Raw genomic sequence first — 24,799 nt, 5'->3', positions numbered from 1 at the left:
GCCAACGCAGGGGACACGGGTTTGAGCCCTGGTCCGGGAAGATCCCACATGCCGCGGAGCAACTAAGCCCGTTCGCCACAACTACTGAGCCTGCGCTCTAGAGCTTGCAAGCCACAACTACTGAAGCCTGTGCTCTGCAACAAGAGAAGCCACTGCAATGAGAAGCCCGCACACCGCAACCAAGAGTAGCCCCCGCTCGCCGCAACTAGAGAAAACCTGGGCGTAGCAACGAAGGCACAACACAGCCAAACATAAAAATAAATAAATTTATTTTAAAAAATTTATTTAGCTGCATTGGGTCTTAGTTGCGGCACGTGGGATCTTTTAGTTGTGGCATGTGAACTCTTCGTTGCGGCATGCGGGATCTAGTTCCCTGACCAGGGATCGAACCCTGGCCCTCTACATTGGGAGCACAGAGTCTTGGCCACTGGACCACCAGGGAAGTCCCTAGCTTTTATGTGTTTTAAACATGTTAATTTCCTAGGTATAAAAATATATCTCAAAGTACTAACTTTTTATTTTGTTGCTCACTAGGAGAGATATGCTATTTTCCTTATGGATTATGGAAAGATACAAGTAAATAAACTACCTGAATTTATTCTCTTCCTAGCTTTCTGATAGTGAATTTACATTTGCCTTAAAAATTAAAGTTTGGGGCTTCCCTGGTGGTGCAGTGGTTGAGAGTCCGCCTGCCGATGCAGGGGACACGGGTTCGTGCCCCGGTCCGGGAAGATCCCACATGCCGCCGAGCGGCTGGGCCCGTGAGCCATGGCCACTGAGCCTGCGCGTCCGGAGCCTGTGCTCCATAACGGGAGAGGCCACAACAGTGAGAGGCCCGCGTACCGCAAAAAAAAAAAAAAAAAAAAAAAAATTAAAGTTTGGTGTCATGTATTATTCTAGGTGCTGAGGATAATTCAAAGATGAAAAAGACAACTTAGTTCCTCTCTTCCAGAAGCTCACAATCTAACAATGGATGAAAACACAGAGTCCCAATTTGGTGCTTTTTTTCACTATACCATACCACCTCTCTTGGACCTTTTAAGGTACTTTAAACATTATACTTAGAAAACAGTTAAAATGAACTAGGAAAGATTAAGCTGATAACATTTTTAGAGCTGTTAAAATTATCTATGTAAATGCTTTTATCAATTTTATGAGAAAGTGAATTTCTGGGAACATCAAAACACATGTGTACCACCTATGATCATTTTTAAAGATGTCAGAAGATGTGTTTGTTTTGCCTGAAACATCTGTTCTTGAGTTTTAAAGCAGCAGGTTTTAGGCTTAGTCCAAGGCAGTGGTTTTGAAGCCTTTCTCCTTATTAGAAATGGAACCCTTTAATCAAGCCTAATTTCTTGCAAAAGTCCACATATCATAAAAATAAAAACAATTTTAGTTGAAGCAGGGATAGTTCAGGTTCCTGCCTGCTTGGCTTTCCTTGAGTCTCAAGAGACTGCTGCAAGGCTCCATCAAAAAAAAAAAAAAAAAAAGAAAGAAAGAAAGAAAAAGAAAGCTATTGGTCCAAAGCAGGGGTTGGCAAATTATGGTACTGGTACACTGGACAAATCTGTCCTGCTGTCTCTTTTTGTAAATAAAGTTTTATTGGAACACAACCAGCCCTATTTGTTTATATATTGTATATGTTTGCTTTCAGAGCAGAGTTGAGTAGTGGGGACAGAGACTCTATGGCCCTCAAAGCCTAAAATATTTACTCTCAGGCTCTTTGCAGAAAAATTTTGCCAACCCCTGATCCAGAGGATACTATTTTCTAGGGTAACTGAGAACTGAAATTACACTGAAATTAAATGGTTGTTTGAATTAGTTTCACAACAGAATTGTATAATGGCACAAAATTATACGTATAGATAAAAATGAGAATAAAACATTTTCCCACCTGGCTCATTTCCAATGACTATAAAAACTGCACAGGTCTAGGGCTAAGGTGGGTTTAAGGAAACTTTTTATGCCTCCTTATCTGCACAGCATAAACTCTACTTAGGAGTTTCAAAGGCTAGGGTCACAGCCAGTGTATAGAACAGCTTGTCTGTGGGATACTTGCTCTCTCCTCTTGTCAAGAATAATACAAAATGGCGGTATCCTTGGAGCCAATTTTGCTCCAACCCCAAGGATAATCACTCAAAACATCAGTAACAAAACTGTAATGCATGTAGGCTTTTGTTATAAACAAGAGCTAACATGATAACTCAGGGGAAAACTTTTTATGTACAGGGTTAGGTGATTTGATACAATACAATATTGACATGAAAAGATTTAATATTATAATCTCTGTGAGAGTTTTTGTGGATTTTGAAATATAAGAATCCATGAAAAAATCATTCTGAAACTGGCCACAGTTTGTCAGGGCCAAGACTAAATTCTGTAATCATCAACTTTCAATTATCTGTTTGAAAAGTCAGTTGTGTTACAGATTATAATAGTACAAATTCAAAAAATCTATTTGGCTTTGGAATTTTTATATCTTTTTCAGGTCTACTCCACCTTCTTAATGATAGTTTATGTTCATATTAAAATGAATTTTCAATCTCTGAGCACACAAGAACTGAAAGTAGAGAGTGGTAGTCTAGAAATGTGTCAAGAGACACAGAAAAGCCAGCCTGACACTTAAAATGTGTTAGTATTGTGCAATGGAATATTTTGTAGCCATGTATTACTATTCAGGACCCTGGAAGAAAGCTAACTGGAATTATCTTAAACAAAAAAAGGGAATTTATTCGCTAACATAGTCAAGTACAGACTGCTCTAACACTTGTCTATTCCTTTGTGACTAATATATTAGAGACAATTTAAGCGGAAGGTGAATTTTGCATTTGTTTATGTGCAATTTTGTCAGCCAGATACAGGTGAACAGAAAACTACACCCAGATGAATCAAGTTGCGTAGGAATACACAAAATACACGCACACAGACCTCAGACGTCTACCAGTTACCTCACTTCATTGTGTGTTTTGAGTCACACCCATCCACATGGAGTGTTACAGCTTTCCACCTGATTTCAGATAACCCTCCTTCCACCACTTCACAATAATTCACAAGTTGCAACCCTTCTGATAACCCATTTCCACAAGCAAACTTTAGTTCTTTTTCAAAGCACCATATTGTAGTATTTATGTATTTCTTAACCATTTAATGTGTAAAACTGCTACCATTTTCATTAGGTTTGTATCTTTTAGTGTATGTGTCACTGACAGTTCTTAAATGTTGCACTCATAGCCCCATTTCCCCCATAAGCCCTGTGGTTTTTATTGAACAACTTTGCATAATGCAGTAATTTTGTGGGAAAGCATATGTTGTCTTTTTTTAAATTTATTTATTTATTTTTGGCTGCATTGGGTCTTCGTTGCTGCACGAGGGCTTTCTCTAGTTGTGGCGGGCAGGGCTACTCTTCCTTGCGGTGCGCGGGCTTCTCATTGCGGTGGCTTCTCTTGTTGCGGAGCATGGGCTCTAGGCATGCAGGCTTAGTAGTTGTGGCACATGGGCTTAGTAGTTGTGGCGCACGGGCTTAGTTGCTCTGCGGCGTGTGGGATCTTCCTGACCAGAGCTCGAACCCATGTCCCCCACATTGGCAGGCAGATTCTTAACCACTGTGCCACCAGGGAAGTCCCCATATATTGTCTTATAGCAGCACAGACTGTAGTCCAGATGAAGTAGCTTTAGGCATGGCTAGATCCAGGGTCTAAGATATATCAAAACTTTCTCTTTCTGTCTGCCTCTCTTCTTTGCTTATCTCTGCTTCTTTTTGTGCTTTGGCTTCAATTTTCCTATCACAGACAGCTTCCTTTTTGTACTCAGCAAAGATGGCTGCAGGCAACTTCAGTTTATAATGTCTTAATAATTCTCAATCCCAAAGGAAGTAAAACTTTCTCTTGGTGTTGATATATTAAATCTCAGGGTCTATGTTGATTGGTCTTAGGAAACCTCTCTGGGTCAACTGATTCCCTGCCACACACCATGTGGGGAGAGACTACTGTGATCATCTTCCTCACGGACCACATGGAGTATGCAATGGATGTTTTTTTCAAGAAAGGGTTACTAGCAGACAGGAACAATGTGCTAACCACCAGCTGTTAAGGGGTAAGTCTCTATATTCATTGACATGACGGGAGCTCATGATGCATTAAATGAAAACAGATGTCATGAAATAACTGCATGAGGAATAATCCCATTTATGTAAGATTATTTATCTGTGTATCTATATGTGTATATAAGCATAGGGGATTCTGGAAGAATATTCATAAATGCTTGATGGTGATTGTCTTTGGTTGCTGATTAAAATAATAATGAAAGTTTTGGTTATTTGTACCTTTATATAATGACTCAGTTTTCTACAGTGAATATGTATTACTTTTTAAACGAGGGGAAAATGTTGAAAGAAAATATATAAGCAATCATATACAGGGTAGACTTATACACAAAATGAAGATCTGAGATTCATTCCCAATATAGTGCATGACTGTGAGTCCTGGGCCTATTACAGGTGTCACACTTAGCTTTTGGAACAGTTTAATAAGGGCCACTGAGAAAATGAACTTGGAAAAAATAGTCATATTTTCTGCACTGCAGGCCTGACACACAAAGAGAATGGTAACGGTAATTTCCAAAGCAACTGTGAAGTGATGCACTGATATGGAGCTTCTAGAAGCAAAGTATAATATTAGAGGTTCACTTGTAAATAATATGGACTAAGCATAATTTTGTTTTTCAAAACAATAAGCAGTATATGTGGCCTGATCTAAAGAGAGAAAAACTAAGACATATGAAATTTATGCTTCAAAATTTTACTCCAGGTCAAATTCTGAGGAAGAGATCTTTTATTTTTCTTTCAGGGAAGAAAAGGAATATATACATACATACATATATATACACATATACATATGTATTTTTTAATTGGTGAAACAATCTAGTGGGAAACATTTATATAGAAATATCAATCAGGTTAATGCGTGTGTGCGTGCTGTTACAATTGGAAGGGACTTTAAAGGTCACTAGTGTAAGCCTCATATCTAATGCATGAATTCTTTTTACAAACTTCCCCGATAAGTGGTCACTCAGGGACATGGAACTTACTATTTACTCAATCCATTTTTTTGATAAATGTTAATGAATCTCTTCATTGTATTTAGCCCAAATCTGCATTTCTGTATTTTCCTTCCACTGGTTATAATTCTGGCTACTAAATCCATACAAAACCTTTAATCTATTTAAAGATGATTATCAGTCCTCTTTATGTTCTTCATCTTGGGAGCATACAGTTGACCCTTGAACAATGTGGGGGCTAGAGGTCAAAAAATCCACTTACAACTTTACAGTTGGCCCTCCGTATCTGTGGTTACGCATCTTCGGATTCAGCCAACCTCGGTTCACGTAGTACTGTAGTATGTATTTATTGAAAAAGATCCACATACAAGTGCACCTGCACAGTTCAAATCCGTGTTGTTCAAGGGTCAACTGTATGCTGATTTGTTTATGCTGAATGTGTTCAGAGACAAAGATAAGTGGGAATTTGAACTGCACAATTAAAGTGGTACATTAAATAAGTATGTGATAATATGTGTACATACTAAACATATTCACCTTATGTACAGGATACCTGTCTAGTGGTGTGCCCTCTATGTGTACCTAGTGATAATATGTTACATCAGAATCATTCTTTATGCTTTCTGAGACAGTTTTACATGTCTTATGTCATTCAATGATAAAATAATAATTGCTATCATTAAATTAGTGCTAGATACTGTATTAAGTGCTTTGCACATATTATTTCACTTAATCCATCATGCACTATATGAGGAATATACTACTATTATCCCCATTTTATAGGTAGGGAAACTGAAGTTTAGAAGAGTTAAGTAACTTACCCAGAGTTTTACAGCTAGCATTTAGTGGTGAAGATTTAAGCCCAAGGTCACACTTATTTTATTCTATTTTATTTTATTTTATTTTTGTTATCTTCCCAGAGTTTCCTCTAGTTTGACTAACTTATAGCAAATGAGCCATATTAATGAGTGAAGTGTCTGAAATAATAATATTACAACAAAAAATTAAAGCAATTGGTTGACATTTCTTTTTTTCCCACTTTTTATGGTATTTATCTAAATAGGAACATCTCAACATTGGCGTTTATGGTAGGCAGAATTTTAAGATAGACCCTTAAGATTTCCTAGCTTCTTCTATACACACATCTTCTCCCAGTTATTCAATTCAATGCTAATCTAGGTGCTGCTATGAAGGGATTTTGCAGATGTAATTAAAGTCCCAAATGAGTTGTCTTTAAGATAGCGAGATTATACCTGTGGATCTGACCTAATCACATGAGCCCTTTAAAAGCAGAATTTTCTCTGACTGGTGGGAAAAGGAAGTCAGAGAAATACACTCTGGCAGGCTTGGAAGAAAGCAAACATCTAAAAAAAAAGAGAGCAAACATCTAAAAGGAAGAGAGCAAACATCTATGCTGTATACTGCCTTTGGGGCCAAGGGGTGTGGAATGTGGCCTCTAGGAACCAAGAGTAGCTCCCTGCTGATAGTAAGGAAAGGGGGACCTCAGTGTTCTGGCTACAGGGATCTGTGTTCTGCCGACAACCTGAATGGGGTGGGAAGAGGATCCCAAGCTCCATATGAGAAAGCAGCCTAGCTGACATCTTGATTTCAGCCTTGTTAGACCCTGAGCAGAGAGCTCAGCCACACTACCCAGCCTTCTGGTTTACAGAACTGTGAGCTAACAAATTCGTATTTTTTTAGGCCACTTTTTTAGGTCACTAACAAATTGGTAATTTGTTATGAAACAATAGAAAACGACTCCAGGGGTACATATCCTTATCTTCCCTCTGCTAGTTAAGAACCATGAATCTAGGTAGGTCATGGCAAAGCAAGTGTGATACATCAGCAGGTGCTGTTTGCTTTCTGAAGTCCTTGAGTGCACTTGGGAATAAATGTAACACTGGGAGTGAACATTAAGGTGTAATATAACAGAAGAAAAAACAGTGAGATCAGAAAAAATTACCTAACATGCATTTAAGATATGAAAGAAGTATCTTGCTTCACATACACTCACACACAGTACACCCAAAATTCAACCCCGTTTGCAAAATATTCTCCAGAACCGCAGCAATCCGGCTACCCATGTGATGTTAGGGACTCTCTGGTTCCCTTGCTTCTGTGGTCTTTAACCATTGAGTGAACCTGCCTGCCTTTAGAATTTAGACTTAGTTTCACTGTTAATCTTACTACTGACCTTCCAGTATTTTTATATGGCTTCACGGTGGTTGCTTGATCATTCATTCATTCTTTCATTCATTCAACAGAGGGCTTGCTGTATGCTAGGCATTGTACTAGTAGTGGGTTAACAGTGGTATAACAGTCCTTCTGGGCTGGGCTTTTCATCCCTGTCACCTAAACTCTTAATCTGAGCTCTGACTTGTAGCTTCAGTACTGTGTGCCTGGCATCTGACACATGTAATCCAGGTCACCCTGAATAACTAAATGCCTAGCTTTTCATTTATGGCTTTTGCCTATGTTCCTCATCTTTGAAGCCTAAACTTCTGGTCACCAGCCTTCTCCAGCTTGCCTTGACCACAGTCTTCCAATGTTCCCTGGCTAGTGCTAAGTTATGGACTTGAAATCTAGCTTGTCATGCCAAATATTTTCTCCTACTTCAGTCATCCTATCCATCTGGGTCACACTGGCTGGCCATTCTCGTTGGTCAGTATCTCTTCAATCCTTAGACCTAGCTTGACCATATACATCTTGAAGTTGAGAAATAGTAGACATAATCTTAGTTTTTCAAAATTTTAACAAAGTTTTATACCTAAAATGGCCATTTTGTCAAAAGTAGACAATTTGTTTAAAAACTAATCAGGGATCTGACCTCAGTCTTGGACCAAAGTCTGAAAGTCATGACCTAAGAAGAGGGATGGGGAGATGAAAAGGGAATAATCACTTGTGCTGTACCAGTGATCTGGCTGGCTTTTTACATGTTATCTCAGTCATTCAGTTCTCAAACCTTCCCCCACTGTGTTTATTAAAAAATTTTTATACGTAGGGACCTGAAGCACAGTAGCAGGGTCAGAATTTGAACTTAGGTGTACCTGGCCCTTAAATGCACACTTTTCCCAGTATACTGCATCAAAATGCATACTTTTCTCTCTGTTTTTCCTTTTGGAGATTGCAGAATGGTCAAGCTAGGAGTTAGAATTAATAGAGCTCACCTACCAGATACCACTTCAGACTCTGAAGGAAATGTCTGTGTTGATTAAACAGAATCGCATGTCTAGTATTCTGAAAAAAACCATAAGGCTTATTCAAGCAACTGTGCTCATTGCCCTTTGCTCCTTTTGAAGATGACATGAATGGACACCCTGATTGTGGTCAATCCAGGATTCTCATGTGGGCAAATGAAACGTTGATATTTGCCTAATAAGTTTAGTAGACAAAGTCAGCCAGCTCGCTAAATGTGGCCTGAATCTGAGGATTTGTATTTCGCTAACTGTGGAAAATTCATAGCCATTTTCTCTTATTCTCTTTGATATTTCCTTCTAGAACTTCCACTAGATGCATGTTGATCCATCTCATTATATCCTCCATATGTCTTCACCTGTCTTTCATATTTTCCCTCGTGTGTATTTTGGTATTTATTTGTGAGCACACATTTCATTGGAACTTTCTCTCTGGAGATTGAAACCTGGGTTTAAAGTGAACACTTCTAAGGGAGAGTTGCTCCTACTACTCACCTGGCAATACTGCCAGTCCAGGACTATTTTAAGCTAAATTTCTGGTATGAGGTGTTTTGGCCATAGAGGTAATGTGATTTCTGGACCCAGACCTGCCTGGGGTTATGATGTCTAAAGGAAATTTCTCTCTCTCTCTCTCTCTCTCTCCTACCCAGAGCCCAAACCAGGAGAAGCACCTATCTCTACCATCTGCCTCTGGGTGGTAGTTTTGCCCCCATTCATCCATGAAGAGCATCACCCTTTGGGGGTCTGACTTTAAGCAGAGAAAGAAAGGGATGGTGTGTGCCTGATCTAACTTCTAACCTTGCCTGGGCCCCAGGATTTGTCTTTTTGGTCCCTTGCACTCGACTAGCCCATTAAAACTACTAGGATTTTTTGAACTCTAGGGTTATTAGGAACCAGTAGCTATCCAAAGGTAGTTGCTTCCTCTTTATTCTGGATTACTGCTGACATGTCCTTACTGGCTCTTATTTTCCCACTATCTCAACTATCAGCCCTGCATTTAAAAGGATATATTCTATCTATCATACCTATCTATCATATCTATCTATCTACCTATCATTTTAAGATGTACTAAACTGGAGGTATTTCTTTGGCTATCTCTTCTGCCATATTTCCTCAATTCAATTCTTTTTAAAAAAATTTTAATCTACTTTTTATTTCTTTCAATTTTTTTGAATTTTTGAATTTTATTTTATTTATTTATTTTTATATGCAGGTTCTTATTAGTCATCCATTTTATACATATTAGTGTATACATATCAATCCCAGTCTCCCAATTCATCCCACCCCCACCCCCACCCCCCACCACTTTCCCCCCTTGGTGTCCATACGTTTGTTCTCTACATCTGTGTCTCTATTTCTGCCCTGCAAACCAGTTCATCTGTAAAATTTTTCTAGGTTCCACATGTATGTGTTAATATATTATATTTGTTTTTCTCTTTCTGACTTACTTCACTCTGTATGACAGTCTCTAGATCCATCCACGTCTCAACAAATGACCCAATTTCGTTCCTTTTTATGGCTAAGTAATATTCCATTGTATATATGTACCACATCTTCTTTATCCATTCATCTGTCGATGGGCATTTAGGTTGCTTCCATGACCTGGCTATTGTAAATAGTGCTGCAGTGAACATCGGGGTGCATGTGCCTTTTTGAATTATGGTTTTTGCTGGGTATATGCCCAGTACTGGGATTGCTGGGTTGTATGGTAATTCTATTTTTAGTTTTTTAAGGAACCTGCATACTGTTCTCCACAGTGGCTGTATCAATTTACATTTGCACCAACAGTGCAAGAGGGTTCCCTTTTCTCCACACCCTCTCCAGCATTTGTTGTTTGTAGATTTTCTGATGATGTCCATTCTAACTGGTGTGAGGTGATACCTCATTGTAGTTTTGATTTGCATTTCTCTAATAATTAGTGATGTTGAGCAGCTTTTCATGTGCTTCTTGGCCATCTGTATGTCTTCTTTGGAGAAGTGTCTATTTAGGTCTTCTGCCCATTTTTGGATTGGGTTGTTTGTTTTTTTAATATTGAGCCGCATGAGCTGTTTATATATTTTGGAGATGAATCCTTTGTCCGTTGCTTCGTTTGCAAATATTTTCTCCCATTCTGAGGGTTGTCTTATCGTCTTGTTTGTAGTTTCCTTTGCTTTGCAAAAGCTTTTAAGTTTCATTAGGTCCCATTTGTTTATTTTTGTTTTTATTTCCATTACTCTAGGAGGTGGGTCAAGAAAGATCTTGCTGTGATTTATGTCAAAGAATGTTCTTCCTATGTTTTCCTCTAAGAGTTTTATAGTGTCCTGTCTTACATTTAGGTCTCTAATCCATTTTGAGTTTATTTTTGTGTATGGTGTTAGGGAGTGTTCTGATTTCATTCTTTTACATGTAGCTGTCCAGTTTTCCCAGCACCACTTATCACAGATACTGTCTTTTCTCCATTGTATATCCTTGCCTCCTTTGTCATACATTAGTTGACCATAGGTGCGTGGGTTTATCTCTGGGCTTTCTATCCTGTTCCATTGATCTATATTTCTGTTTTTGTGCCAGTACCATATTTTCTTGATTACTATAGTTTTGTAGTATAGTCTGAAGTCAGGGAATCTGATTCCTCTAGCTCCGTTTTTTTCCCTCAAGACTGCTTTGGCTCTTCGGGGTCTTTTGTGTCTCCATACAGATTTTAAGATTTTTTTTGTTCTAGTTCTGTAAAAAATGCCACTGGTAATTTGATAGGGATTGCATTGAATCTGTAGATTGCTTTGGGTAGTATAGCCGTTTTCACAATATTGATTCTTCCAATCCAAGAACATGGTATATCTCTCCATCCATTTGTATCATCTTTAATTTCTTTCATCAGTGTCTTATAGTTTTCTGCATACAGGTCTTTTGACTCCTTAGGTAGGTTTATTCCTAGGTATTTTATTCTTTTTGTTGCAGTGGTAAATGGGAGTGTTTCCTTAATTTCTCTTTCAGATTTTTCATCATTAGTTTATAGGAATGCAAGAGATTTCTTTCTGTACATTAATTTTGTATCCTGCAACTTTACCAGATTCATTGATTAGCTCTAGTAGTTTTCTGGTGGCATGTTTAGGATTCTCTGTGTATAGTATCATGTCATCTGCAAACAGTGACAGTTTTACTTTTTCTTTTCCAATTTGTATTCCTTTTATTTCTGTTTCTTCTCTGATTGCTGTAGCTAGGACTTCCAAGACTATGTGCAATAATAGTGGCAACAGTGGACATGCTTGTCTTGATCCTGATATTAGAGGAAATGCTTTCAGTTTTCACCATTGAAAATGATGTTTGCTGTGGGTTTGTCATATATGGGCTTTATTATGTTGAGGTAGGTTCCCTCTATGCCCACTTTCTGGAGAGTTTTTATCATAATTGGTTGTTGAATTTTGTCAAAAGCTTTTTCTGCATCTATTGAGATGATCATATGGTTTTTATCCTTCAATTTGTTAATATGGTATATCACATTGATTAATTTGCGTATATTGAAGAATCCTTGCATCCCTGGGATAAATCCCACTTGATCATGGTGTATGATGCTTTTAATGTGTTGTTTGCTAGTATTTTGTTGAGGATTTTTGCATCTATATTCATCAGTGATATTGATCTGTAATTTTCTTTTTTGTAGTATCTTTGACTGGTTTTGGTATCAGGGTGATGGTGGCCTCATAGAATGAGTTTGGTAGTGTTCCTTCCTTTTCAATTGTTTGGAAGAGTTTGAGAAGGATGGGTGTTAGCTCTTCTCTAAATGTTTGATAGAATTCACCTGTAAACCATCTGGTCCTGGACTTTTGTTTGTTGGAAGGTTTTTAATCACAGTTTCAATTTCATTACTTGTGATTGGTCTGTAAATATACTCTATTTCTTCCTGGTTCAGTCTCAGCAGGTTGTGCATTTCTAAGAATTTGTCCATTTCTTCCAGGTTGTCCATTTTATTGGCATAGAGTTGCTTGTAGTAATCTCTCATGATCCTGTGTATTTCTGCGGTGTCCATTGTAAGTTCTCCTTCTTCATTTCTAATTTTATTGATTTTTGAGTCCTCTCCCTCTTTTTCTTGGTGAGTCTGGCTAATGGTTTATCAATTTTGTTTATCTTCTCAAAGAACCGGCTTTTAGTTTTATTGATCTTTGCTGTTGTTTTCTTTGTTTCTATTTCATTTATTTCTGCTTTGATTTTTATGATTTCTTTCCTTCTACTAACTTTGGGTTTTGTTTGTTCTTCTTTCTCTAGTTTGTTTAGGTGTAAGGTTAGATTGTTTATTTGAGATGTTTCTTGTTTCTTGAGGTAGGCTTGTATTACTATAAACCACCCTCTTAGAACTGCTTTTGCTGCATCCCATAGATTTTGGGTTGTCGCGTTTTTGTTATTTGTCTCTAGGTATTTTTTGATTTCCTCTTTGATTTCTTCAGTTATCTCTTGGTTATTTAGTAACGTATTGTTGAGCCTCAATGTGTTTGTGTTTTTACGTTTTTTTTCCCTGTAATTGATTTCTAATCTCATATTGTTGTGGTCAGAAAAGATGCTTGATATGATTTCAATTTTCTTAAATTTACTGAGGCTTGATTTGTGACCCCAGATGTCATCTCTCCTGGCGAATGCTCTATGTGCACTTGAGAAGAAAGTGTAATCTGCTGTTTTTGGATGGAATGTCCTATAACTATCAATTAAATCTATCTGGTCTGTTGTGTCATTTAAAGTTTGTGTTTCCTTATTAATTTTGTGTTTGGATGATCTGTCCATTGTTGTAAGTGAGGTGTTACAGTCCCCCACTATTATTGTGTTACTGTTGATTTCCTCTTTTATAACTGTTAGCAGTTGGCTTATGTATTGAGGTGCTCCTATGTTGAGTGCATATATATTTATAATTGTTATATCTTCTTCTTGGATTGATCCCTTGATCATTATGTAATGTCCTTCTTTTTCTCTTGTAATAGTATTTGTTTTAAAGTCTATTTCATCTGATATGAGAATTGCTGCTCCAGCTTTCTTTTGATTTCCATTTGCATGGAATATCTTTTTCCATCCCCTCACTTTCAGTCTGTATGTGTCCCTAGGTCTGAAGTGAGTCTCTTGCAGACAGCATATATATGGGTCTTGTTTCTGTATCCATTCAGTGAGCCTGTGTCTTTTGGTTGGAACATTTAATCCATTCACGTTTAAGGTGATTATTGATATGTATGTTCCTATGACCATTTTCTTAATTGTTATGGGTTTGTTTTTGTAGGTCCTTTTCTTCTCTTGTGTTCCCCACTTAGAGAAGTTCCTTTAGCATTTGTTATAGAGCTGGTTTGGTGGTGCTGAATTCTCTTAGCTTTTGCTTATCTGTAAAGCTTTTGATTTTTCCATCGAATCTGAATGAGATCCTTGCCAGGTTGAGTAATCTTGGTTATAGGTTCTTCCCTTTCATCACTTTAAATATATCATGCCACTCCCTTCTGGCTTGTAGAATTTCTGCTGAGAAATCAGCTGTTAACCTTATGGGAGTTCCCTTGTATGTTGTTTGTCATTTTTCCCTTGCTGCTTTCGATAATTTTTCTTTGTCTTTAGTTTTTGTCTATTTGATTACTATGTGTCTCGGTGTGTTTCTCCTTGGGTTTATCCTGCCTGGGACTCTCTGTGCTTCCTGGACTTGGGTGGCTATTTCCTGTCCCATGTTAGGAAAGTGTTCAACTATTATCCCTTCAAATATTTTCTCGGGTCCTTTCTCCCTCTCTTCTCCTTCTGGGACCCCTATAATGAGAATGTTGTTGTGTTTAATGTTGTCCCAGAGGTCTCTTAGGCTGTCTTCATTTCTTTTCATTCTTTTTTCTTTATTCTGTTCTTCAGCAGTGAATTCCACCATTGTGTCTTCCAGGTCACCTATCTGTTCTTCTGCCTCAGTTATTCTGCTATTGATTCCTTCTAGTGTATTTTTTATTTCAGTTATTGTATTTTTCATCTGTTTGTTTGTTCTTTAATTCCTGTAGGTCATTGTTAAACATTTCTTGCATCTTCTCGTTATTTGCCTCCATTCTTTTTCCAAGGTCCTGGATCATCTTCACTATCATTATTCTGAATCCTTTTTCTGGAAGGTTGCCTATCTCCACTTCATTTAGTTGTTTTTCTGGGGTTTTATCTTGTTCCTTCATCTGGTAGATAGCTCTCTGCCTTTTTATCTTGTCTATCTTTCTGTGAATGTCCCTCAATTCAGTTCTATTCCACAGAAGGATGTTTGGCTAGGTGGATTAAGATGTGTACAATTATCATGGAGGCAGTCTTTTTGGCAAAAAGTAAAACTGATTACACAGAAGCTCTGCCTTTAGGTTTATATTGATTAGGCCATTACATAGTTGTTGTGGTGGATATGTTTACTGGATTTTTTGTGTCTTTGAAAAACTAAGGATGTTTGAGGTCCTGGATCAGGTAGTGTGATATAACTACTTATACCAGCAGCAGGTCCTGAAGCAGACACTTTCTGGCCTAGAGAACTGCAGAAAGTAGATCAAGCACTGTTTGGGTAGAAGGTGAGAATCCTTTCTTTCCATAATAGCATCAAGATATCTGGTCTGCCTAGGACATGTGGAGATTCAATTTATTTGAAACTGAGCTACTTTCTTACTGAGGAGCCATAACTTTTTTGTCTACGAAGGGGTCAATGATTTTTTTGAGTGGAATCTAAGTCTTCCTCCTTTGGGTATACATTGGTTAGTGGACAGCTATTCGATGTCCATCATTTTGGTTGAGGGATGAAGGTCAATGAAGCTAGTGACAGAAACACATTCCCTCTGGTCATATACCATATGTGGGAAACTCAAAATCTAAGCCGTATCTCATACCAGCCCTGGGAAAGACTGTAGATACTGTCAATCCTGAGGATGTCCATTGTAAATGTAAAAGTCATTCTTTAGATCAATGGATAGAAGGCAAGAAGTGATTAGGTAGTAATACCCTGAGCTGATGCTGCCCCGGAGTAAGGGTTGGAATGGTTGTGGAGGATGTTTATGGTGTATAGAGGAAGAGTTGTGTTATGGACTTGTGTCGTGAGAGAAACAGGAGAATTTTTTTCAGCTTAGATTCAAAAGCACGAGTGGCTTTTCCCAGCAAAATATATTTAAAATGCACCTCTCACCTTGAAAAATGCTGATTTAAAAAAATAAGAGACTCCACCTGTTCCAGAGAACATAGATGCAGAATGCTGGTCAGAGTGTAATTCTCAACCTGAATTTCCTACCCCATCCACAAGCATGAATCTTGCCAAAATCTCAGGCATCCTGGACAGAGGGCACATGTCACTTGAAAAAGCTCCTCAGTTGATTTTCATATATTCCCTTCCCTCCCCGCTGGCTCTCTTTTGAAACAATTCCAATTAACTAGTACAATAGGTAGTCACCTGTTTGCAGAACATATTGGAAGGATGTAAAGCTTAACATATAAATCATTTAATTCTCAATACTTAGAGCAAGTGCATGGGATTCCTAATAAGCACTGTGAAGCAGGAATTAGATCTCCCATCTCAGTCAGCACGGGATACTAACAACTTGGCAGACAGATGGTGATCCTCAGATCCTGGAAGGAAAATGTACACAGGTCACTTCCTTAGAAAGGAGGATATGGAGATTGATAACAAAACCCACCATAGACCTTATAGTTGGTTTTATCTAAATATATGCAGTAGGTAAATAAGCAGTATGTGTGTGTGTGTGTGTGTGTGTGTGTGTGTGTGTGTGTGCGTGTTTATGAGTAGGTATATAGTTCTTGTTATTAGAGTTCAGTTCAGGTTCAGTTATTTTTGCTGTCTTCATAAAGTCCCAAGTTAAAGAACTCTCCACATACTGTTATGGATGTATAATCTGATGACCACAGTCAAGATGCTAACACCTAAAGTTAGGAGAGCTATGTAAGCAGCATGTCTTACTGCAGTGATTTTCAAACTATACACTCTTCTAGGGAGCCGGTTAAAATACAGATTCTAGAACTTCACCCTAGACCTATTGAATTCTTATTTCTAGGGAGCCCCTAAAATTAGCATTTTGAGAAGCTTCCCCCAAGTGACTGTGATGCAGGTGGTCTTTAGATAACACTTTAAGCAAGGTTTACTTGAGGGAGTTTCACATTATATTTTCATGCTGCCATTTGGCCATCAGATTGAGGATTCCAGCCGTAAATACTCAGAGACATCTATAGAAAAAAACGCCTTCCTTCTTCAAAGTGACTGTGGAATTGGGAAGAGGAGGTCTAAAAGTGGGACTCTTAAAATCTAAATGTAAGAATCTTAAGTATATGTAAATGTTTAATGGTAATTAGTGTGTGTGTGTGTTGGGGGGTACTTTTGAAGATGTGTATTGTTCAAGCCTGAATGGGGGAAAGATTGAACTACAGGGAGGTAAGGAAATGGAGCCCTACATAGTGGGTGGGTGATACCTAGGGGTAAATTTGTGAAAAAGAAATCCAAAATCCAGAAGTGTTTCTTTGGAAAAAAAGAGAAGAGACAGAAAACGTGGGATGACCAGAGTCAGGGACGGAAAGAAGCTCAAGGGCACTGGGTGTGGAATATATGATGGAAACCGGAAAGTACAGGGAGAGTCTGGAGAGAGGCAATAGAGACAAATGGCAGACCACTCAGGATGCTATAATCCTGGGGGCAGGGACCAGGAACAGCGTGGGAGCAGGGCCTCTGTCGCAAGCAGGGAGGAAGAGATAGAAACAGGACATCCTGGGAGCAGCCAGAGGGAAACTAACCAAGTGGGTGATGAGAGGTGGTCAGGAAGTTAATGCCGTTTCAAGCTGAAGCCAAAACCCATGTCTGTTGAAAGCCAGATAACAAAGGACTTTATCCCTCTAAAGACCAAAAAGGAAATTAAAGCTTATTTTGTAATCTGGGTCTGGAAGGTGGAAGTAGGGAAAACTAATTAGAAAAAATAGACTTCAAGGTCAGGGTTTAGTGACTGTTGTCACTCCTCTGTGTTATAGGGAATGTTAGCAGTGAATACTGCAAGGACCTACTTAGTGGTTCAAACTTTGCAAAGTTGAGCAATATTTTGCCATTACCACAAATGTAAATAGCTTTTCTCCAAATTTTCCTCTCAGCGCCTTAAGTTTACTCGTGTCTGGAATAGACCAAGGGAGCTGATCAGTAGTGAAAAAACGAGGAGCCCAGCTAGGGGGTGTCCAGGTGCATTTCATCCCATCTGCAATGCTAATCGAGCTTTCAGTTAAAGGACAAGATGCTCACCCTTTAAGTCCTGAAAATAGGAAGAATGTTTGCCATTTTTATCATTGAACAGTCCTCCTTAGACTAGAGCTGAGGCAACAGCCAGCCTCCTGGCTGCCTGTAGCTTTAGACTATGCTCCTACGTGAGAGTTTGTTAATATGTGCTCCAACTAATTTCGAGCGCTGGTTTTCTTGATCTGACTACCTATGTACGAAGGTACTTTCTTGCTGCCAGTCCATGGCCTGTTCAGGTCCCTGTTCTTTTGGATAAGAGTAATGGTTCTGGCTCTTAAATACCCTGTGTGTGTCTAGATAAATGACGTGAAAGGAGTTGAGAGAGTCTTTGACAGGACACCCCTGCCAAAGCAGGGTGCAGGTTAGAAGAATGCATGTCCCAGACCCAACTCAGGTTAGGCCTTCGTATTTCCTCATGGGCCAGAAACCTCCAAACTGTGGTTAGGCACTCCTACCTAGGACGAAGGCCCAAGTTGTCTGGTGTCTTCTTTGTTGTGGAATGACAACAGCAGCTGTCCCCTATTTCCGTGGTCTCTCAACTATCTCTCTTCTAATCCCAGAAATATCTTCAAGTCTTTTGGGCTGGGCTGGATGAGCTGTCCTCAGGACTTTTTAGCTAAGCAGCTGTTGATAAGAATGTGATGGTGTAATGGAGGCATCTAGGGAAGCTGCTGTGGGGATAAATTGTCCTTGGGCATAGGATCGAGTTCTATCTAAAAAAGAAAATTTTAGGTGGCTTCATTGTACTCTGTGTCTCCTAGCAGGCCCTGGAATGCTGCTGCATGCCAATAGTAAATTTATCCCCACAAAATAGGATGAGCTAAAATTATAAACAACTTTTAAATGGTTTTATAATAAATTATTTCAGGAAGCTAAAATTATTATAGGTATATCTTTGTGCAGGTTAAGGTAGTTGTCAATGAGGACAATCATGTTCTTTTACACTATTGGTGACAATATTTAGTCTAAATCAGCAAGACAATTCTTATGTTCCTATAAGGTAATGCTCCATCATATTTTTACAGAAGAGACTTACATGTGTTTATGATATGACAAAAATATTAGTGGAAACTTGTATTTTTTATATCATTGGGAGGGTTTATTCACTCGTTCATTCATTTCTTCTCCCCAGGTACTAGGACTGTAAAATTGAATAAGACATAGTTTATTCCCTCAAAGACCTTAGAGTTTAGAAAGGAGGACAGATATGCCTAAAACTAATTGAAATATATTGTAGTTTTAGAGATATATGGCAGCAGTGGTTCTCAACCTTGGTACACATCAGAATCACCTGGAGAGCTTTGAAAAATCCTGATGCCCAGGCAGCACCAGAATGGCTACCTTTGCCTGGAAAAAGAAGGAAACTCCATAGCTGAATTTTGAGAGATGAGTATCTTAAAAAGGTTAAAAAGAGGAGGAAGGGCGTTGTAGACAGAGGAAATAACACTTGCAAAGGCACAGATGGGGGAACTGCAAGTTTGTAGACATCAGATCTTAGCATGCAAGAGAAGGGGCTGTGAAACATATGTTTGGAGAAGTAGGCAGGAGCCAGATCTTAAAGAGCCCTAAAGAGATATTTGTACTTTATTATGTGTAGAGCCACTGAAGGGTTTTAAGCAGGGGACTGCCATGATCACGGTCAGCTTTTTGGTTTTGAAAGCTCATTCTGGTGGCAGTGTTAAGGAAAGAGTAGACAACCCCAAACTGGGTCAGAGATACCCTTTCAGAGGTTATTACAAAAATCCAAGTGAGAAGTCCTATGGGTCTGGACTAAGGCCATGGCAATAGGGATAAAGGGGAAGAAATGGATGTGAGAAATATTTAGGAGGCAAATCAGTGTAGAGCATGGAGGGAGGGGACATATGGGAAAAGGAAGCATGGGACTGTGGAGTTTCTTGTTAGGTGCCTGGGAAAATAAAAACGTCATGCACAGAAACAGAAGTCGGAAAGAAAAGTCAGTTTGGGGAGGCATGTGTTTGATTTTAGTGTTTAGTTAAATGTGAGGTGGTGGACAATCAGGAAGAAATCGCTAGGATCCACTTGAATATACAGGACTGGACATTTGAAAAGTGATCAGGGCAAGTGATAGAAAACTTAGCTTTGTACTCATCAAAATGATAGGAACTGTGGGAGTAAATGGATTCTCTGAAGTTTGACAATTTTTCTTCCTCTTTTCTTCTTTTGCTTACCTTACCTGACAGCCCTCTAGTGACAACAAGCACATACTACATTTCTCAAAAGTGCCTCAACTCAGTTAATGTGATCATGAAATGTATCTTCAGAACCCTGATTTGGTCAAAATATTATTGTATTACTATTTCAGTATCAGTATGTGGCAGCACATCCATGCAGCAAGGGCCTCAGGGGTGTCAGATTGAGCCTAAAGCTGTCATTCGTCGTAATTCTGGGAGATTCAAGAGGACTTGAAATTGACCTACCGGGAATCTAATTTATATGAGGAATCAAGGAGGCTCCTGTGAAAGAATTTATTCCAAAGCAGCAGTTATCACATCAGAATCACCTTGGGAGCTTAAAAAACTATCCCAACGCCCTTGATGCGTCTCAGACCAATTAATCAGAACCTCTGAGGGTGGGACCTGGCCAGGCATCAAACTTCCTCAGGTAATTCTTTCTGCAGCCAAAATCAAGAACTGCAGCTCCAGAGGATGAGAGCCTAGAGATACACAGGGCTGAGTCAAGAATACTGACCAATGCAGCAGGGGAAGGGTGGTTCTGGGTGCAGCATGTTTCTATCAATCAAGATGCCCCTGGGTTCAGCCCCCAGGGAGTCATACCTGTGGTCATACCTGGATTGCCAGACTTGAGACTAGGTCTAAGGAGCTGCAAAAGAGTAAAAGCTAAAATAATGGTGTCCTCTAAAACTCAGTAGGATAGTAAGAGCACAAGGGGTTAACAGCTTTGGTATTGGCAACAACACTGGCAGTATTGGTGATGGTGATTCCTTCATTCAGCAAAATTTTATTGAGAGCCTGTATTATGTGCCAGGCACCAGTCTAGGCACTAAGGAAACAGTGCAAACAGGATTGACAAAGTCCTTTCTCTCTTGGATCATGGATTCTAGTACTTTTGTTGGTGAAAACAGACTAACAAAACAACGTCAGGTAGTGAGAAGTGCCGTGCAGAATATTAAATAAAGTCATATAGTAGAGAATGAGTGGCTTTTGTTTGGATTGGTAGGTCTGGGAAGTTTGCTCTCTGCAGAGGAGATATCTAAGGTAAGGTATGAATGACAAGGAGGAGGCAAGCCATATGAAATGCTGGGAGATGAATATTCTAGGCAAGGAGAACAGCAGATGTAATGACCCGAAGGCAGGAGAAGCTTGGCATGTTTGAGGAACAGAAAGGAGGCCGGTTTGATTGAGGAGAGAGTAGGACAAGATGAGATTCTAGGACTTCCCTGGTGGCACAGTGGTTAAGAATCTGCCTGCCAATGCAGGGGACATGGGTTCGAGCCCTGGTCTGGGAAGATCCCACATGCCGCGGAGCCACTAAGCCCGTGTACCACAACTACTGAGCCTGTGCTCTAGAGCCTGCGTGCCACAACTACTGAGCTCGTGTGCCACAAGTCCTGAAGCCCACGCGCCTAGAGCCCGAGCTTTGCAACAAGAGAAGCCACCGTAATGAGAAGTCCGCGCACCGCAACGAAGAGTAGCCCCTGCTCTCTGCAACTAGAGAAAGCCCGTTCGCAGCAATGAAGACCTGACACAGCCAAAAATAAATAAATTAATTAATAAAATAAATTTTAAAAAAAAGATGAGATTCTAGAGGTAGTCAGGGGCCAGATCATGTATTATACAATCTAGTGAGTCGTGGTAAAGACTCTGAATTTTAATCTAAGTGTGATGAAGAGTCATTGAATGATTTTGAGCAGGGAAATGATAAGACCTAATTTATATTTTAAAGGATCATTCTTACTACTGTCATGGAAAATGGGTCAGATTGGTGTAAGAATGGAAACAGGGAGAGCATTTAGGGTATTTGCAATAGTGCAAGTAAATATGGTGGTAGCTTGGGCCAGGGTGTTAATAGTGGACTTGGAAGGAAGTTGGCATATTGGCGATATGTTTTAGAACTTGAATCCATTGGACTTATAGATAAATAGGAGGTGGGGTTGAGGGAAAGAGTGGTATCAAGATGATGGTGATGGTGGCAGCAACATTAGCAGTGGCATTGTTAAAGGCAGTAGTTCCGTTGGCAGTGGTACCTTCAGTGCCTCTGCTAAACAGCATTGGCACCTTCAGCTCAGACATCAGCTCATGTGGCCTTCATGGACATTGTTGGCATACTAGCCACTCTTGGTGAAAGGAACGGAGACATCATTACTGGAGAAAAATGGCAGGCACCACATGGCAGCAAAGCAGACTCATTTACAGAGCATATGTGAGATAGCCTCTGGGGACTTAATGCCAGAAATATTAGGGAAAATTTTAAGAAGAGTTATTTTTAACTTCTGCAGAGCTGATGGGAGTGAAGTCAGAGATATACCATTTTGTTATTATGCTTGTGAGCCCATATTATCCATAAGCTGCTTTGACAGAAGTAATCAGGATTATTTTTAAAGAAGTCCCAATCAAAGCTATACTAAATTAAACATTATCAAATATATTTTTTGTAAAAATGTCCGCACCATGTAAACATTAACATTTTTATATTATAATTGTGTAAAAATCCTTCAGATACGTGCTTATAAAGATTCAAACAATAGAGAAGTTAAATGTTATAATTGTTAGTCTTCCTCCAGCTGCTCCCCAGGTACATGACCCAACAAGAGGTAACATAATGAACAGATTAGTAAGTTTCTTTCAAAATATTTTCTATGCTTTTACATATATATATCTATATATACTTTTATATATTATAGTTAAATTATTAAAAAGCATATAGAAAAAATATATAAGCATATAAAATATATAAGAATCTATAAGAAAAAAGCATATATATGACATTTTATATGTATTATTTATTTATATATATAAATACACATAATAGTTTTTTAATAAATAAAATCATATCAGTCAATCATATTGATCTGAATATTGCTTTTTTTAATGTAACAATAAACCAGAGGCATCTTTCCGTGTCAGTGAATCTTGTTTCTTCAGCAGATGCGTATATTCGATTATATCAATATCTTGTGATATATTTAATCAGTCCCCTATTGATGGGCATTTCTTTTTATTTTTACATTTGTACTTTGTATACCTATGAAAGTATGTCTGAAGACTAGTACTCTAGAAGAGGAATTGCAGGGTTGAAAAATGCATTTAATATTTTGTTAGATATACAACCAAATTGTCCTCTAAGAAGAATGTGCTCATTTACATTCTCACGAGTAGTATTTGAGAGGCTTTCTTTCCCTACACCCTCACCAACACTGGGTATCATCAATCTTTTTTATCTTTGCCAACAAGATGGGTGAGAATTGGCATTTCATTATTGTTTAATTTGTTTTTCCCCCAATATTAGTGATATCAAACATTTTTTATATGTTTAATATTTGCCTTTTTTCTATGAATTGTCTGTTGATATTCTTTACTCAATTTTCTGATGGGTTATTTATCTTTTTCTCATTGATTTGTAGGGACCCTTCATATATACTAAGTATTAATCCTTTCCTCACATAATAGAAAATTTTCCTTCCTACTCTGTTACTTGTCTTTTAACTTCATTTATGTTATCTTTTGTTGTACAGAAATTTAATATTTTGATGTAATCAAACTTGTCAATCTTTTCAATTTGGGGTTTGGAGTCTTGCTAAAGAAGGCCCTCCCAGTTGAAGATTACGTAAAAATATTCTACTGTATTTTATTTTAGCACATAATTTTTCTTTCTTTATTCTATTTTATTATTACTTAAACATTTTAAACTATTAAATATATATTACATTAAAAATAGCATAAGCATAGTAATAAAATAAACACCTGGATACATGTCATCTGACTCAAGAAGCGGAAAATCATCAATACCTTAGAAGGCCCCTGTGTGGATGGATCCTTCTCACTTGTGTACCCTTCCCTCACCACCAGGTGTAATCACTATCTTGCCTTTGTTTTAAACATTTCTTTGTTTTTTTCTTACATATTAACCACCTTTGTGTAATGTATTTGGTTTAATTTTGAAAAATTGAGTAGTAAGCACTAATTTCACTGTATTAGGGAAGAGTAATATTGCCATTATTAAATAAAGGCTTTCATAGGAAGTCTCTGGGGCATAGCCTGTGTTCAGCTTTCCTGAGAGTTTATAGGAATCCTTTCTGTGGGAATTCTTGGGCAAAGCCTAAAGTGAGTGCTGCTGCGTTACATAGTGGTGTGCTGGAGTCAGCTTTTACTGGCTGATGATTACATTTTCAGGAAATTGATCTCATGTTGGCAGCTTGAAATTGGCCCTAAGGGAAATATTTGTGTCATGAAAATTGACAAAAATCTAAACTCAGGGCTTTTTCTTTTGATTAAAAAATATTTTGGAAAGCCAGGAAACCAGCAAACCACTTGTCCTGAGAAACACAGGGCTCAGAACAGTCAGGGTATTTGGCAAGGCTGTTGTTGTGTGGACCAGGTTTTGAACATTCTGCAGAAAGATGACCACAGGGAATGGGCTGCACCATATTTTTAAAGCTCACCATGGCCAAACTTCAGTATTCAAGAATAGGTCAAAGCATTCAGACTATAATACAAAGCTACAGTAATCAAAACAGTGTGGTACTGGCACAATAACAGACAAAGATGAATGGAACAGAATAGAGAGCCCAGAAGTAAACCCACACATCTGTGGTCAATTAATCTTCAACAAAGGGGGCCAGAATATACAATGGAGAAAAGACAGTCTCTTCAGCAAGTGGTGTTGGGAAAGCTGGGCAGCCATATGTAAACCAATGAAGTTAGAACACTCCCTTGCACCATAAACAAAAATAAGTTCAAAATGGCTTAAAGACTTAAATATAAGACATGACACCATAAAACTCCTAGAAGAGAACACACGCAAAACATTCTCTGACATAAATCATAACAATGTTTTGATTATGTTTCCTTAGACAGTCACTAGCCCAAGGCAATAGAAATAAAAGCAAAAATAAACAAATGGGACCTAATCAAACTTATAAGCTTTTGCACAGCAAAGGCAATCATGAACAAAATGAAAAGACAACCTATGGCTGGGAGAAAACACTTGCAAATGATGTGACCAACAAGGGATTAATTTCCAAAATATACAAATGGCTTATACAACTCAATAAGAGAAAAACAAACAACCTGGTCAAAAAATGGGCAGAGGACCTAAGTAGACATTTCTCCAAAGAAGACATACAGATGGCCAATAG

At 38.5% G+C, this 24,799-nt stretch overlaps 1 long non-coding RNA gene across 1 annotated transcript in view; it reads left to right on the top strand.

Moving 5' to 3' along the window:
• Positions 1-905: 905 nt before the first annotated feature.
• Positions 906-24,799, top strand: part of LOC113610988 (uncharacterized) — a 40,302-nt gene continuing 16,408 nt past the window's right edge. Inside the window, exons 1-2 of the long non-coding RNA XR_003429315.1 lie at positions 906-1,043; positions 3,932-4,092. This is a non-coding gene — a long non-coding RNA (uncharacterized LOC113610988). The remainder of the gene's footprint in view (positions 1,044-3,931; positions 4,093-24,799) is intronic.

The sequence above is a fragment of the Aethalodelphis obliquidens genome, unplaced genomic scaffold, assembly GCF_003676395.1.
Source record: "Aethalodelphis obliquidens isolate GAN/ISIS:26980383/991018 unplaced genomic scaffold, ASM367639v1 scaffold66, whole genome shotgun sequence".
In the NCBI taxonomy this organism is placed as follows: Eukaryota; Metazoa; Chordata; class Mammalia; order Artiodactyla; family Delphinidae; genus Aethalodelphis; species Aethalodelphis obliquidens.
Note: the sequence above shows the minus strand (reverse complement) of the source record. Positions and strands in the feature narration are given on the sequence as shown.